This window comes from Pteropus vampyrus, unplaced genomic scaffold (assembly GCF_000151845.1).
Source record: "Pteropus vampyrus isolate Shadow unplaced genomic scaffold, Pvam_2.0 Scaffold142, whole genome shotgun sequence".
NCBI lineage: Eukaryota > Metazoa > Chordata > Mammalia > Chiroptera > Pteropodidae > Pteropus > Pteropus vampyrus.
The window spans coordinates 1000126-1015047 of record NW_011888923.1 but is presented as its reverse complement, the minus strand read 5'-3'; the positions used below and the strand labels follow the sequence as shown (position 1 = coordinate 1015047).

The window sequence follows — 14922 nt, the reverse complement described above, 5'->3', positions numbered from 1 at the left end:
AATGTCTTGATTTTGAGCCATATTTGTATTTCTAGTTCCAAGGAGTTTCTTACTGGACGGGGCCTTAAATCCTGGCACCGGGCAAGCCCAGTGCAGTGGCTCGCGCGGGGTTAGCACCCTGCATGCAGGTGGACGGAAGCCGAAGGGGAAGGATCTGAAGGACCCCTCTTACCAGGGACCCCACTCTCCCAGGCCACCAACACCCTTGGCACTGAGCCACACAGTAGCGTTGACAAAGCACTTTCCCTCAGGCGTGAGTACCCCTCCCACGAGGGCCGTCGCTGTTCCCGTTTTAGGGTCAAGGAAACTGAGGCTTTGGAAGGTGCGTGTTTTGTCAGCTGCAGGCTGGGGGGGGGGGGTCTGCCTTTGACCTTCTCTGCCACCTGGGCAGGCGCTCCGTGGCGTTTCTGGGAAGGGGACGTTGGCTCCAGTTGCCCTAACAAAGTCCTACAGACCAGGGCCCTTGACGCGGGAACATGTTGTTTCACAGGTCGGAAGCCAGAGCCTGAAATCACGGAGCCGCCGGGTGGGTTCTTTCCAGAAGCTCTGAGAGGGGACCCTCCAGGCCTCTCTGGCTCCCGCTGGCTGCCAGCAACCCTTGGCTCCCCTGGCTGGGAGCCGTGCGTCTCTAAGCTCAGCCTCCGTCCGCACGAGGCCTTCTCCCTGTGTGTCTCCCCTTCTTAGAAGGACCCCAGGCAGTGGACCTAGGACCCGCCTAACCCAGCGTGACCCCCCCCCCACTTAACCAGCCATTTCTGCAAATAACTTACTTCCAGATAAGGTCACGTTTTAAGGTTCTAGGTGGACATGGATTTTGTGGGGACACTACTTAGCCCAGTACACCAGCTAAGTGACAACATCTGCATTCCTGTGGGGGTGACAGCGCTGGGGGAGAGAAAAGCTAAAGGGAATCGCCTTAGGGGGGCAAGTGCTGCCCGCAGAACAGGTGACCACGTAGTCTCAGTGTCTTCAGTGGATGAGCCACGAGGGCGGTCTCCACACCCAGCCTCAGCTCCTGGGAGCCCCTCCAGGAAGCCCGCAAGCCCACCCAGGCCAGGGGCCAGGTCTGACTACCTCCAGGGTCCAGAGAAGACTCAGGTGCCCACAGCTGCAGGGCCACCCAGGTAATGACGGGAGAGGACGCAGTGCCATGTGCTGAGCTCTAAGCCTCGGGCTGGGGGCTGCGAGCCGGTCCCCTAAATTTGTGAAATAGGCCTTCAAGGCAGACTTTTCCAGATGTTATTCATTACGGGGAACCAGGGCAGTGTCTGAACAGAACTAGAGAGGACAGGCTGCCCCTGTCCCCTCCGAAGACAGAACCGGGTTCGGGCACCTGGCGAGTGAGCCGTGGCGTTGGGGGACACATGGGCCTCGTTTGCATGGCCCAGGATGTGCGGGGGACGCTCCCTGGCCAGCGGAGGAGAAAAATAAATTACTCGAGGGGCTGACTCGAGCCAGTCATTTTGCCAATGAAGCTCTGATAACTCACGCTGAGCGCAGCCCGGATCAATGTGCCTCTATTTTTAACTCCGGGACCAGCAGGGTCATTTTTCTGAAGGGGAGGGCTGTTTACTCAGCTCCCTCTCTGCATGGCTGGCTTCCCAGGCAGCTCTGCCAACCCTCAGCCTTCTTTCCTTTCCCGGGAAGGTCGTTGGACTTGCAGGAGTCGGCAGAGAGAGGCAAGGGTTCAGGTCGGCCGAGATGGGGCCGAGTTCCAGGCTTCCCCGTGACAGCCAGCGTTGTGGCCAGCTGCCACTGTCATTTCACAGGCCCCAGAGCCACCGGCTCTCGGCTTCCTCAGGCCCTGGGGAAGGGCACGAGTAACTCAGTAACAGTCCCACAGCACAGTGTCGCTGTCTGGGCTGTGGCTGCGAGCCTGTCCCCTGCCTCTGCACACTCGAGCTCTCCCTCTGTCTCCGTGGCCCTGTGGTCTCCTCTGTAAAGCGGGCCCAGTGACTCCGTGTGCTGCTCGCTCCGCGTGCAGGGGCAGCTCATGAAACGACTCGCCCCAGGGGCGCGGCTGGCCAAGGGCTGACATCGTTTGGTTATTCTTTGCCAAGCCCCACAGCCCTAGGAGCTAGGATTCAAGCCCAAGGCCACGTGACTCAGTAGCCTCTGCACTTAACTCGTTTCTCCAAGCAGCCCTATCAGCCTCTGGGGACGGACGGATGCCTGCCTGCTTCTAGGGCGTCAAAATCACACCCGCTGAGCAGACAAAGGAGGTGGCTCGGGCCTCGTCCTGGCATCTCAGGCTCCTTCAGGGCTGAATCCCTCCTGCTCGTTTGAGGCAGGATCCGGTTTATAGCATGTGGGTCCAACGTTTGCCAACAGCCCGTCGTGCATAGAGCACTGGGCCAGGCAGAGGGAAACGGGAGCTCGAGGCCTGCCCCTGCCCCTGCCTTCCCTCCCACGGCCTCAGTTTCCATCCCAGATGAACAATGGCAAATAGGGTTCATCACTTCTGAGTCTGAGCTCTGGCTCAGGGACAGAGTGCCATGACCGGTGAGCAGCGTCTGGCTCCGGTGTTGGCAGGGGACGGTGAGGCGCGCTTGTCATGTGTTCATTGTGCCCATTCTGGCTCAGGGAGGCAGGTGGCAGCGAGAGCGATCAAGGCCTGACTGCAGGGAGGCTCAGGTTGCAGCACTGGGGGACAGTGAGCACCTTAGGGTGCAGAATGGGGCCCTGTCATGGAGAGTGTTCGGAGCACTAGGGAGCCAGCGACAATCCCCGGGAAGGAGCGTGGCACCATGAAGGTCATATCTGAGGGAGGTCTGTCTGGCAGGGGTCCACCAGAGCACGGAGGAAGAAGCGTGAGGGATAATCAGTTGCGAATATCGGCACTTGCCGGTAAGGCTGTGACTCGCAGCCCCGAAAGTGGAGATGGGCCGAGCTTTAGGGGCGCTGAGAGAATGCAGCAGCCCCGAGACCGATCGATGCGAAGAACCCACAAGGCTGGCATCGCGTGTCCCGGCTACGAGGTCGGAGGCCTGGAGAAGGTCTTCAGATCCCTGTCACCTCTGGCTGTCTAGGGCAGTGGCCCCCCGAGGCGCTCCGGAAGCACACCTGGTGGCAGAGCGAGATGTGCCCACAGGCTCGCAAGTCTTCCGAGTGGTGTTTTTATGTATTTTGAGATGAACCAGCTTGGTGGAGATGCCCTGCCCCCTCCCAGCCTGCCTCCCCAGGAGGGATCAGAACCACAGGCATCTCAGGCATCTCCTTGTCACTGGCACAAGCCAGGGCGCCCCCTCCTGGTTGGCTGCGATGCACAGGCATTCCACCTGCTTTGGCCATTCCCACCACCAGCCCTCCGGGAGGAAAGCCCCAGCCAGACACAAGCCTGCGATTGTGTTTGGAATATGAGATGCGGGTTTTTCTGGTTTTTTTTTTTTTTTTAAATCAGATTTCTTTCCTCACTGGAAATGCTTCTGGTGGTATAAAAATGGACTGATCTTCTTTATACCCACACCAGCCTGCATATTTTTAAAATAGTCTCCTAAGGCCTTGGACTAAAGCAAAGGTCAGCCAAACTTTTTCTCTAAGGGTCGGATGGTATGTTCTGCCTGACGGTCCCTGCCGTGATGCCTCCTCTCTGTGGCAGGAGAGCCACCGCCGATAATGATTCTGTGCTGGGCTGGCTGTGTTCCAACAAACTTTATTTCCGAAAGCAGATGAGGGGGTCGGATCTGGCGTGTGGACTACAGTTTGCCAACCCCTGGTCTTGAGCATCGTTTCCAAAACCGTATTTCAAGGTTATTTACCGTCCCACAAAAACAGGGTTCCATGATTAGGTGACTTTGGGGAACACTGGATAAAACAAGCCTGACAGGTTTTCCCAAAAACATGTTAGCATCACACTGAGAACCCCCAAGTGGGATAACAGGCGTGCTTCCCAAAGCCGTCTGACCCTGGAACCCTAGCTTCCAAAAGGGCCTGGCAGCTGCTTTGTTTCCTTCCTACACACGCCTGCTCACATCTCTGTCTCTCTCTTTTTTTAAACACCTACAGCACCTGGTCTTCCTAGGTGGTCTCCCATCCAAGTACTAACCAGGCCCGACCCTGCTGAGCTTCCGAGATCAGACAGGATCGGGCACTTCAGGGCGGCGTGGGCAAAGACTGCTCAGACTTCTCTTGAAATGGTTTAGGTAATACCACTAAGGAAACCTTGGTGGTCACACCCAGCTGCTCTCCAGCTCCCAGCCGGGGGGGAAGGACGACGGAGGTGTGGCCTGCCGCAGAGTCCTGTGTGTCAACAACTCTGGGACCCCCGTTTCATAAGGAGAAAGCCAAGGCCCTGGGTCTCCAAGCGGGATCAAGGACTGAGCCGCATGTGGCCACCTCCCGCGTCCTCGCCCAGTGACCCGCCTCAGCGAGGCTCCTTGCCACTCACCCAGGGATCCCACAGCCCCTGCTGGGGAAAGGCCAGGCCACCTGCCTTCACGGACAAGGTGCCCAGCACGCAGGGCATGGACCCAAGTTGCTCCTGGTTCCATAGTGACAGATGGCCACGGCCCCATGGAAACGAGGCAAGGAATTCAGAACATCCCTCATCCCCCAGGTGGGGGCTCTCCCACCTGCACCCCGTGCCCCAGGGAGCACAGCCCGCAGGCTCAGCTCAGCCTTCCCACCTTAGTGAGCATGGAGCCTCAGGTTTATAAAAGGAGCTACAGGTAGAAAGGGCTGTCCTCTGCCACCGAGAGGCCAGCTCGAGACCTGAGTGCTGAGGGAGAGTGGCAGCGGCTGAGAATCGAGAGGGGCTTTGCCCAGGGGAAACTGGGCATGTTCTGGGGGCACCTGGGCTGACCTTCAGTCCTCTGACTCCCCAGGACAGGGACAGGGCACCTGACCGGTGAGTGACGTGGTTGCTGTCCCTCGTGCAGCCTGGAGAAGTCAGAGCAGCTTCCAGAAAGGACGCAGGTCCGTGCCATCACAATACGCCAGTAGTCACGGTGGCGGCCTCGACGGGGCCCCGGACGTCAGGATGCGTGCTCTCGCGACCTCATGACGCGGAGGAGGCCCGGTTATCTCCCGACGTTGCCTAGGAGATGAGCGAGGGTAGAGAGACGTTCAGGGAACTTCCAGGCTCCCACTTGGTGGTGGCAGAGCCAAGATCTCAGTTCCGACTGGTTTTACTCCGAAGTCCGTTTTCTTAAATTCCTGGACTCTTTCATCCCCGGCTTGGATGCAGTTCTTGGGGTCCGGGACGTGGCAGTCAGCTCCCGGGCCACATCTGAGCCAAGCGTGGGACTGGGAGCTGGGGCTTGCTGGGCCGGAAGAGGCCGTCCCTGCCCTCGGGGGACGAGTCCGAGGGAGGAGACAGAGAGGGTCTGAGGCAGCAGAGGTTCGGGCACGAGTCCGTCTGTTCAGACCCGACGGGCAAGGCTCTGCCGGGGCTGCGTGGGGGCGACATCGGGGCAGGACCTTCGGGGCTTTCAAGTGGGAAAGTGGAGAAGAGAGAGGGGCCTTCCAGACACAGAGCCCCGTGGATACGGGAACCCCAGGGGAGGAAGCAATGTCGGGCAGCGAAGGGGTGCATGGGGGCTGAGCTCCAGCGCGGGGAGCCGTGAAGGGGTCACATGACCCGCGTGCCCCACCTTGGCATGGCAGACACCACAGGAGCCACGGAGACTGGCGGCCCTTTTCCCGTGGGCCAGGTGGCAGACAGAACACCCACATGTGGAGGAGCCTCTAACGAGTGTGGACCCGCCCACGTGGGCGACACAGCTGGCCGCATGTGGGAATCGCATGAGCTCCCACGGGACCTCGGAAGGCCCCGGGTGGGGGGCGTGTGGGCAGGGGACAGTGTGGCCAGATGGAAATCAGGAGAGCAGGCCTCACGGGGGGGAGGGGGAGAGGGCCGTGGCCGGGGAGCTGGGCTTCGTCTCGTGATTCTGCTTTCGGTCCCTCGTCATGGACAGACGGCCTCCGAAAGGCCTTCGGACACAGTGCGCCGATGCTAGGCCCGGGCGGTCGGCCCGCCGGCTCGCCCCGGCTTCAAGCAGCTGTGTCAGGGTCTGATGACAGCACCCGTTACTGGTGACGGCAGCGGCTGCCACGCCTGCAGGCACCTGGCCTGAGGGCCGACCCCGGGCCAAGCCTCATGCAAAACCCCTCCTGGGCTTCGTGAGTCTGGGTACCCCGCAACCAGCGTCTCCCAGACCCCATGCCAGTCGCAAGCCTCACACACAGAGGTGCTCAGTGAGACAGTGGGAAATGCCGCGTCTTGACCGCGGGACCTTGGGAAAGCCACGTAACCGTGCCGAGCCTCGGGTTCCTCATCTATGAAATGGGGATGACAACAGAAGCTGCCTCGACGGGCCACTGAGGAAACAGAACGCTGAGCAGTGCTCGGGGCCCAGGGTGCCGGGAGCCAGGGCGCGTGTGAGGACGGAGCCCTTCGGCCGCGTGTCCAGATGCACGGTCGAGGGTGGCGGCGCCCTGGCGGGGCTGGGCCGAGCTGGGGTTCTTGGGTGGCCCAGGGAAGGCAGGCACCCCCTTTCCTCTCCAGGGGGGCCCAGACGGCCCTCACCTGGGTGTTGCTGGTGCCGCGGGTGCCGCTGGGTCCTCGGCTCTGCCCCCTGCCTGCTTGGGGGGCTCTGGCCTCGGCCCCGAGCTTGTGAGTTTGGTTGTCATTCTAATGTGGCTCAAACCCCAGCAGCTTCCTTGGCGCTCACGGCTGCCTCCCAGAGCCCGCAGCATGGCTAAGCAGCTGCAGCCCGGTCTCTCACATGGAGAAAATTGAAACATTGATTTATCTATTTGTTTTGCAACTAGCACTAGCGGCTTCATTACTATGTTCCCCGGGGATACCCTCCCACACACTCGAATTGAAAATTAACTCTTTTTACCTAGGAAGGGGCAGCAATGGGGTTTTAATTCGGAGACTACAGAAACAATGGCCGGGCCGGGCGCCAGCACACAGGAGGCGAGGCCGCCAAGGCCAGTGCCTGGGAGAGCCGCCGAAGGGGCCACTGGCCCTCCACCAGGCCGTGGGCCGGCCCTTCGGAGGCAGGCCAGGCCGAGCACGGCCACGGCCCCGTGGGGACACCGACCCCGCGTCCTGGGCGAGTCCCCCACCCTCCCTGGACCTCCGCCTCCCTCTCGTCAGCAGCCTGTTGCTGCCAGTTTCCTGGAACCGAAGGAGCTTGCACCAAACAGCTCGGAGCTGGATTCCAGCTCCGTGCTGGGGGCTTGGAGCAGCTCTTTTAAGCTGTGCCTCAGCTTCCTCATCTGTCACAAGAGGACAGGAATGCTTCCCCCGTGTTTCTCCCGTGGTCGCTGTAGGGTGCCGCGAAGCCGCCTAGCCCGTGACGGTGGACAGTGTGCCAGCAGCCTCCCCTCGGGCCTGTTTGCTCCGTTATCGCAAGCCTCCCAGAGAATGGCAGGCAGAAGGCGTTGCTTCTGAAACTCTCAGCAATGCGGGGAGCTGGCTCCGATCCCCAGAAAGGAGTGCCTGCTCTGGGAGCCTGCCTCCCGGAAAAGCAGAGACCTCTTTCCACAAGGACGAGGACCTCCCAGAAATGGGAGCCCACAGGCAGCTGCGTGGAAAAAGAAAGAGCTGGAAGGACGGAGGGATGTCCTGTCTATGTGCCCGGACATCCTCTCTCTCCATCCTTTCGACAATGCCGTGCTGTAACGGGCCTCCCGACCACTCAGCTCCCCTCCCCACCCCGCTCCTGAGGGCCTCACCGCCCTGAACTTCACCGGCCCCCTTGCCCTGCACCCTTAGGTGTGGCCGTGAACGGGTCTTCTATGATTCTCCCCAGTGGGAACACCTGCGTGGGCTCTGGTTGCGCTGGGTTGGATTCAGCTGCGAGTTGGATACAGGTGGATTCAGAAAACCTAAACTAACAGAGACTCTAAAAGGCTAGCACGGTCGTTTCTCGGTTCCTGTCTTGGCGTCCCACCATGCAGCCATCCAACGTGCATAATAGCCTCTGACGTGGCTGCTCTTACTCCAGCCATCACGTCTGCATCCCATTCACCAAGAAGGAGAGAGGCACACAGCCTCCTTTTAAAAAACACTTCCTTTCACTTACACGCCATTAGCCAGAGCTTAGTCACATGGTCATACCTAAGTGCAAAGGAAGCTGGGAAGTGTCATCTTAGTCCAGGCGGCCGTGTGCCCAGGAGAAGGGAAGGGACAGTGGGGACAACCGCAGCCTCTGCCATGGGGTCCGTGGACATGCCCCAGACAGAGCCACCCTCACCCCCGCCCACCCCCTCTTTACTCTGCATCACCTGTCTGTCGGCCCCACCCAGGCCTTGAGCACACGCTCTCTGGAACCTTCGGTGGACTTCAGCCAGACAGACTCCGAAGGCGGGGCTTCGTCTTTAGCGGGAAGACTGGTCTCTACCGGCTGCCTGCCTGCCGTCCCTGGCCCGCCCAGTGCCCTGGGGAACAGGAGACTCAGTCCCATGTCATGGGGGAATTGGGGGAGGGGACAGACGCTAACTAGAAGCTCCAGATGAAGGGAGAAGGAAAGGGGTGCTGCTGATAAAATGCAGAGACTAAAACTGAGACTGTCCCGGGGAAGTCAGGAATTCCGGGGGCCCTGCGCGGATGTGAAATAAGAAGCCTGAGTATCCCAGAAACGTTGAGGTGCGTGGGGAGGGGGCGGGGGTTGGTCTGCTGCTCTGAGCTCTGGAAAACAGGGCGGGTTCAGCAGGTCCGGCTGTGGGGTTTCGGCCCAAGGAAAGGAAGGTCTTTTTGATGGCTAGAGCTGTTCTCTGGCAGACGAGGCTGTCCCGGGAGGGGATGAGACCCCCGCCACTGGGAGTAAGCAAGCAGAGGCTGAGCTATCACCAGACAGAGATGTGAGGGGGATACAGTAACCTGTCCCACCTTGTGTAATGTGCTCTGAGCGCTTCTTCTCGGGGCAACAGCCAGAGACCAAGGCTTACCAAAGACGCCTGTCCCTGACCCTTCCTGCTACCTCACTCGGGGGCTCTGGCCCTGGCCCACGAGGCCCTCCATGCACCCAGACCTCTACCGGGTTCATGAGAAGGTGAAGGGTAATTCAACTCCACACAGCAGATGAGTGTCGAGCCCCTTAGAAGGCACCGCCTCCCAAGGAGTGGGCACAAGTCATCGTCCCCACCCTCAGGATCGATGGTCTGAGGACAGCAATGTCCAGACTGCCTAGTGGCAGTGGGGTCAGATGAAGGAGCTGGGCAGCTGCCCAGGGCCCCACACCCCTAGGGGTACTATGGCATCCCTGGAGAGGAGCCAGGATGGACAGTGGGGGTGTCCCCTGCCCTCTGCTGCTGGGGGGGCATCTGAAAAGCATTCTGATAAACCCAGGGCGTGAGGGCCCCAAGGGCCTGCTGGGGGACCCACAGAATCCTTCATTTCTGTATGCAGCAATTGTTTATTTAGTGCTAACTGGGCAACAGACACCCCTCTAGATGCTGGGGGCACAGCGGAGAATAGAACAGGTCTGATTTCTGCCCCTGGGGAATTCACATTCCACACAAGTACACAGATCAATAGAGAGAGGTCCACACGCCTCATTCGAAACTCCTAAGGCCAGACGTGCTTCAGTTAGTGTTCCTCAACTGTCACAGCTCGTCTAGGGACATTTTTGACTGCCACAGCTTGGAGGGACAGTTACTGGCATCTAGCAGGTGGAGGCCAGGGATGCTATTCAGTATCCTACGATATACAGGACAGCTCCCCGACACACACCACAGAGTTATCGAGCCCGCGATGCCAGTAGCGCCACGGCTTAGAAGGCTGTTTTGGGTGTTCAGACTCTGCATTTTGGGAACGTAGTTTGGTGCATAAACTGTATATTATGTAATGTCCCCGGCGGGGTGTGGAGTAACATTCCGTAATCAAACGCATTAATATTTCTGCAGTGAGATGTATGAATATTCACACCGAGAGGGACGAACCGAGGCTATAAATAGCCTCACGTCAGTTCAGATCACGTTTTGCCCCCAGATGAGTTATGAACGAGGTTTTGGTTTCCGGAGCTTTATGGATTTTGGAATTGGATTGTGGGCCTGTACTATAACTCCAGAGAGTGATAAATGCTGTAACAAAACAGAGAGAAGGTGTCGCGCAGGGTTTTAGACAGACTGGCGGAGAAGGCTCCTCTGCAGAGGTGACGTCTAAGCAGAGACCTGAGTGAAGGGGAGGAAATGGGCCATGATATACTTGGGGAAAAGCAACTCCAGCAGAGGGAAGAGCATGTGCAAAGGCCCTGGGGTCGGAGTGAACGGAGTGTTTGAGGAACGTCCAGTGTACCTCCAGCAGCCGCGCAAGGAGGAGACACGGGGGTGGCAAGCCCGCAGAAGTCACCAGGGGGCAGATGGACTCAGCTGGGTTTGACAGACTTGGAGTTCCTTTGCAAGCGAGGAAGGAAGCCAGGAAGAGTGTGAACATGGCTTATGCTGGCAGTAGGGTGGAGAGCGAGCTGAGCTGTAGGAGGGGAAGAGCAGATGGCCTCCAGGGACAAAAGGGGGGCTGCCGGAGCTCAGAGGCCCCAGTTCGTGCATCCTGGGGTGTAAAGGGAAACGGATTGTTACACGGAAGCTCAGACAAGCTGGCAGACACAGCTCATCGGTCCCTAACCCACTGCAAGCGTCCCGCCTCCGGGCCTTTGCTCAGTCAGCCCCCGCCCAGCGCACCGTCCGCCTCCCCACTCAGCCCCTCTTACCCGTGTGCAAGGTCTGGCGATGTCGCTGTCTTACCCGTGTCCAGCTGCCCGGCGGTCCGAGCTGAGCCTTCGGCCTCTGTGTCTCCCACACCCCAGGCAGAGCTCCTCGGAAGTGCTCACCGGAGCAGGCACAGAGCCCAGGCCAGCGATCCTCAGGACATTTGGAAAGGCAGAGGGAGCCGGGGCGGTTCCTGGTGAGGCAGCGGGGTCTGGGGAGGACTCAGACGGAGGACAGAGGCATCTGCAGGAGCAAAGGGGAGCGTCGCGGGGGGGGGCTCCCGTTTCCAGCCAGGGCCTCCTCCTGCCACCGCCATCTTTCGTGTCCGTCCCCGGGACACCCGGGGCCCTAGCACCATGGCCAGCTCCTTCCCGTAGTGGTGTCGCTGGTCTGTGCCACCCGTGGGTGTTGACAGCTTGTGCTGAAGCGGAGCAGATGGTGACCATGGACATGCTCGGAAGGCGAAACTTCCAGAAATTAGAGCGACGTCCTTGGTTCAAATACCCGAGTCCTCCCCTTTGCTGGAAAAGGAGCTTGATCTGGACTCAGGTGAAACCCACACTCCCACCTGCCCCAGGGTGCTATGCAGCCTCCAGGCTGGAGTCTACACCCCGGAGCCACAGGAAAACAACCCGGGAGCTTTCGAACAACACCGGCATCGTGGCCGGTCCCCAAGCAGACCCAGGATAGGGTGCCTTGGTGCCCCGGTGGTTGTGGCAGCAGCCAGGACTGTGAACCCCTGCACCCAGCCCCAGCCCTAAGCGGCCCCTCAGCTGCTGGCCCTGGAGCCTCTGTCCCATGTCAGCTCTGCCCCGGGCTCCTTGGGCAGACGCACCTGAGGAGAGAGACTTCCCCTCCTGCCACACCTGCTGGTACTGTCTCCTGGGGAGGGCGGGGGGTCCCACTCGATCCTCACACCATCGAGGGTGGGGGTGTCACAGTCCCACGACATCACAGAGGAAGCAACACGGGCTCAGCAGGGCTCAGTGCGGTGGCTGGCGGGTGGCTGAGCCAGGGACCAATGCTTTGACGCCCTAGCTGCCTGGTGGACAGACAGAGAACTACAATCGTGACCTGGATGGGGGCTCCCCCATCCTGCTGTTGGGGAGGCAGTTGCATGGAACGGTGGTCTAGATATTTCAGGCTAAGACCAATGGCGTCCCTGACCACCCCCCGCCATTGTAGCCTGCTTTGCCGCCCCCACACACCCACCACCAGCTCCCAGGAAGAGAGGGACGTAAGTGCTGGGAGTGGTTCCTGTCCCCAGGCCACTCCATCTGCATGCCTTCCCCGCCCCCAGCCATCTCTGTGTGGTGAGAGGGAAGAGGTGTCCCTGACAGGAACAGGGGGGAGGAACCTCAGGTGGGCCCCCTGCCCGCCCCCCAGCCTCGGGGGCCCTCGGAGCCTGCAGCCTGACAGGGCTGCAGCCTGTCCACACCCGGCCTGGCCCCTGCAGGGGTCTCTGTTCGGTCCGGCAGTGGCCCAGGGTGGGCTCTGGCCATCTTCCCTTCCAACGCACTGAGCTGGAGGATCCATCTAAACCCACTCACTCAGAGTGGGGGACGCATCTACCTGCCAGGGAGCTGGCTGCACACACTCAGCTCTAACCGCCCGTGATTTCAGAGCTGAATATCTTTCAGAGTTATTTAAGAGGTTCTTCCCTTTTTTCCCATTTTGATGATATGTTTCTAAATTATACATTAAACGTATCAGGGTGAGTCATACCTCACAGCCTCCACGTGTCAGACCTAATGTGACTTACTCGTCTGCTGCTCCGTGTTTACATGGTTGAGGGGGAAAAGCTCCTTTCATGTCCATTTATCTTCACGTTAAGTGCTTAGAGATGAGAACCTCAGACAGGCTGCAGGCACCTGGCCTCCCCGAGCCCTCGGCTTCTGCGGGAACCTCTGCTCCTTCAGCGTGTGCCGGCCAGGTCAGGAGGCCACAGCGGGGTGCTGGCCTGGTGGCTCCCACCCCAGTCCTGCTGCCCCCCAGCCCCCACAGCTGGCATGGTCCTGCCGGGGGACCCAGGCTCTGCTGGGTTTGCGGGCAGGGGCCTCTGCAGTCTGCAGCCCCCAGCCCTCTGCACAGAAGGCCTGGACTGAGGGCCAGAGCAGGGAACATCCCCTGCTCTGGGGATGAGGAGGGGCCTGAAGAGGCCAAAGTTCGCCTAACATCTACGTCATCCAATGTTTGGAGGTTCGGCTACACTAGTGGCTCTGTGGGGTGGGCTTACGTAACCCTCACTGCCACCTTCACTACCTGCGTTTTACGGTTGGGGACATGGGCGGGGAGCAGCAGTTGGCGAGCTCAGGGCCGCGTGGCAGAGCCAGGGGCTGGGGTTCAAACCCCGGGACTTGGACTTTCAAGCCTAGCGCGGCACATCCAGGGAGCTCTGAGCACCCCGTGGCCAAAACAACCATGCGGGTCACTCCCCGGCAGAGGAACCCCAGAGCCCCCAGGAGCCTTGGCCAGGTGGGCTGCTGCCCCTTCCTGCCGTGACCTGGGCACCCCCAGGCTGGCCACTGGGTGCCGCCTTCATAGCCAGCCCAACAGCCTCCAGGCAGGAGATTTGCCCAAAGGAGAGAGAAGGGGCAAGCCCGCGTGTGGACGAACTTGCTCAAGGCACGCCGTCTTCCGGTCACGAATCGGGGATTCGTCCCGCCTGGGGTCAGGCACCAGGACAAGTGCCAGGTGCTTATGTTTTCCTGCCACTATCAGGGAAGACAGATTGTGCTTGGATAAGTGCAGCTTAAAATTGAAAACCAAGCAATTTACCTTCAATCGCTTCTCAGAATTTTGTGCAGCCAGAAACAGTTAAGGAGAAATAGACTCCCTTCCCTTTGTAAGTGTTTCCCATTATCGTGCGTTTCCTCCCCGGGGTCGGGGTTAGGCTTGGGGAAGGGTGCTGGCTGTGCCGGCATCTCGCACCCGCCTCCTCAGGCCAAGGAGGTCGCCTTTAGGTGCCTCTGCATGAGGGCCGACGGGGTTAAGGGTGCTGGGCCATCGCCCCCGCTCCTGGCGAAGCTGTCCCCCTGCCTTATTTCTGCCCGGTGCCTGTGGGTGGAGCCCGGCCCGGCCCGCCCTCAGGTGTAGCGGGGAGAAGCTCTGCGCCTCCCACCCTGTGTCCCGCATCCCGCGTCCCGCGCACGTTTATTCATTCAGGCTCCCAAGGGCCAGCAAGTGTTCTCAAGCCAGCCTGCTAGGGCGGTGCTGTCTCGTTTCTGATTAAGGACCGGAGGTTGACTTGGGGATGCTTGGGGACGTGGTGAAGGCACAGACCCTCTACGAGTGCCGTCCGCGTGGGCGGGTCTCTCGGTGGAGAGCCGTCTGCGGGTTGTCTGTGGCTCCGAGGCCAGGCCTCTGACTCTCGGCAGCTGATGGTTCTATCCACCCAGCTCCCAAACGTGCCTGCCGGCACCTGCGGGGTGCGTGCCGTGAGGCCCGTTCCACCCGCAGGGAGCAAAGCTTCGGGGTTGACAGTAGGAAGCAGGCAAGGCCCCCAAAGTCCTCGCTTCTCTTTTTTTTCCTCAGGGATAATAAGAGGGGTGTTTGCTGAGGTGTAAATGGTTCTCTCTTTGTAAATTTGATATTTCCCTCGAGAGGCCCCTCCGGTCAATGAGGCGAGATAAACTGAAGTGATAGTGTCAGCTCAACTGCCCTGGCCATGTGGCTGCGGCTCTGGCCCCATCGTGTTTGATCATCGGCCTCTTCCGTTGCTGCCAGCACCAGGCCAAGCTGTGTGCAGTTGACATCCGCCGCCCTTGGCTCACCGGGCTCCATGGGAGAGCACTGAGCAGGCTCTGGAAACAGGTCCTGAGTTTGGGTCTTCGTCCTGGAGGGCTCTACCATGAACCCCGAGGGCCCCATTAGCCTTGCAGACCATCCTGGGACTCCCGCCTCCCTGGTTTGGGGCGAGGGGACCTCTGGACCAGAAGCCACCGTCGCCGCCCTGATGACCAAGGCACCGCCGATTGCATTCACACACAGCCGGATCATCAAGCTGTGCTGCTCCCCTGGGTGCCTGGCCTGGCCCATCTTGAGCCTCTTACATGGGATTGATGGGTTAAGAGGAAGGAATATTCCAGGCAGAAAAAGCAGCATATTCCAAAAGGACAGGGCTGGGGACCAGGCTGAGGCAGCCTGCGTGGACCCTGGGATCTCGTCCCCATGTCCCCCAATATATGACCAGGCCAGTCTGGTTCTCGAGAAGTAAGGGCACGGAGCTTAGGGACTCTGCAGGGGCCACCTGGGCTGGCGTCC

General features: G+C 60.0%; 1 protein-coding gene and 1 pseudogene across 1 annotated transcript in view; one reads left to right on the top strand and one right to left on the bottom strand.

Moving 5' to 3' along the window:
• Positions 1 to 14922, top strand: part of CAMTA1 (calmodulin binding transcription activator 1) — a 572496-nt gene that overhangs the window by 401196 nt on the left and 156378 nt on the right. The window lies entirely within an intron of this gene.
• LOC111744860 lies at positions 3997 to 4114 on the bottom strand (annotated as a pseudogene).